We start from the raw sequence: 2533 nt of genomic DNA on the forward strand, positions 1-2533 counted from the left end.
GCTATGAGTCGCAGGCGACTCGATGGCACATAACAACAACATGGTCACTTGCATGTTGCTATGATGCTGGAAATCATGCCATCGGTATTTCAGATACCAGCAGGGTCAACTATGGTCAACAGTCTGTACCAAACCAATGGACCATTTCAAATATCAGCACGGTCAACTATTGTCAATAGTTTTCAGCCCAGGAACAAGAGTCATGTTTAGAAATGGTGGTGGTGGTTGTTGTTGTTGCTGTTGTTGTTAGGTGCTGCCAAGTTGTAGACAACTCATAGCGACCCTATGAATGAAAGACCTGAACACTTGCATAACTTTCATCATTTCTCTAAGTTCATAGTTTCCGGAGGCAAGCCGTTTCGGAAGTGGATGTCACTCCTGCTTCCAAGCTTGTTTTAATCGGGGAGCTCCACCAAACACTGTCCACCATGGGTGTTTTGGAAATTAGACAATGAAAACATTATGGATCGTAGCAGAACTTTATCTTCCTCACTTGCCTGAGACACATTGTAAGGAGAGTCACACAATAGAGGAGGACGTCATATTTGGTGAAGTAAAGGGCCAGTGAAGGTGAGAGAGACCCTTTAATATGGATTAGAGGTGCTGTCTAGAGACACCACTACATTGATGGGGTCAGCCAGGGCGGTGATTATGAAGATAACACAGGACTAGTTGTATGTAATGTCATGATGAGTTGGAGTCCACTTTTGTAGCCCTCCAGGTGGGGTAGTCTGTATGGAGCTGCCCTGGTAACACAAAGGCTGCACTTCCTAGGCAGTCTGAATCCCCTAGTGACTGAGGAAGAAAAATGGGCAATCTCCTCCAATGAGATTTAGTTGGAAAATCCAGTGGAAGGTCAGCAGTGGGGTGGCAACGAGGCCAGGAGCTTGCTTGTTTGATTTAATTATAAGCAAAGTAAACGCAACTGGGGGCTTTTAATTGGATGACTATTACCTTCCATTTCCCTCTTCCTCATGTGAAGAGGCTCAGGCAAGAACACCACACCCCTGTTGACTCAAGAAGGACTGAGTCAGACCAGAAGGGAAATGGTACAAGCAGCTACTACTAGTGTTCAGGGTCATCTGGATGATAAATAGTTATTGGCTCTGTGCTGCACACCTGACAGGTTGCTGGAATCTGCATACACTGTTATAAGTAAGTGACCACCTCTGCCTTCAATATGCTTATGGTCTGATGGGAAAGTGACATATGAATAACGACCACACAGGGAGCTGCATTGGACACGGGCATGAGCAGAAAAGGTTCTCCAGAAAGGAAAAAGCTGGATGAGAGGTGATGAGGAAGAGCGGTGTCACTGTCAAGAAGAAAAACAAAAGACCGTGGTCCGTTTTGGGAGCTGCAAATCACTCCATAGAGTGAGATGTGTCAGTGTAGGGGAAATAATGAGGGCCTGAGGCTGGAGAACTAGAGGAACAAGATCAACAAACTCCCTCTTGCTGGTCTTTGAAGACTAAGGTGCGCCTGATTCAGGTCTTGGTCTTTTCCATCACTTGCTGTGCATCTGAGAGCAGGACAAAGAGGGAGAATGACAGAAGACTTGATGCCTTTGAATTGTGCTGTTTGGAAGAAGAGTTCTGATATCCCATGAACTGCCAAATGAGCAAACAATTATATGTCATGGAGAAAGTGCAACCAGAGGGCTCCTGGGAGGCAAAGATGGCAAAGCCTTGTCTCCCATACTGTGGGCATGTTGCTAGGAGAAGGATATCATAAACTTGGAAAAGGATTTCATGCTTGGGAGGGTGGAGGATCAGCGAAAGAGGGGAAGACCCCCATCCATTGAGATGAACTGACGTGGTGACAGCAGCAATGGGCTCAAATGTGCCAGCGATGGTGAGGATGGCACAGGACAGGACAGGGGTCAGATCTGTTGTTTACAGGGTTGTTATTGTTGTTGTTGTACACCATTAGGTCAGAACCAACCCACAGGCAGGTTTTCAGAGGCAGTTAATCGCCCAGGAGCAGAATGCCAACCATTCTTCTACAGAGCAGCTGGTCGCCTCAAGCCACGTCCCTTTGAGTGGTACTAAATTCCTAATGTGCCCACAAATCCCTTGGAGATCTTAGTAAGATGTGGAGTCAGCTTCAGGAGATCTGGAGTGAGAACCAGTAGCTGCATTTATAACAAGCTCTGTCGCTGTCCGTTTGCCGGCAACCAACTGCGATACCCTGATGGGGGCAAGCACGACGGAGACACACGACTCCGGGAGAGGATTGGAGAGTCAGTCCAGCTCAACTTTATTAGGGGCTGCAGTGCACGTATATACAAGCAGGTAAGCAGGAAGACAGGATAGAGTGGGCTTACAGACGTGGGACATATGGATTGGTTAGGAGAACTTCAGCCTCGTGCGGACCACTCCCAGCTCAACAAATAGGCAGCCAACTTCCCAGGTGGCGAGCTTTCTCAAGCCGATCCAGCCAAACACAGGGGAACTTTCTCTATCCCGTATTAAAGACCTTTGGGAGGCTTGCACTTATCTGGAGCTTAGGCCATCTGTCCTGGCCGGAGCCC

The sequence above is a fragment of the Elephantulus edwardii genome, unplaced genomic scaffold, assembly GCF_000299155.1.
Source record: "Elephantulus edwardii isolate Elephantulus edwardi_28Jun2011 unplaced genomic scaffold, EleEdw1.0 scaffold00138, whole genome shotgun sequence".
NCBI lineage: Eukaryota > Metazoa > Chordata > Mammalia > Macroscelidea > Macroscelididae > Elephantulus > Elephantulus edwardii.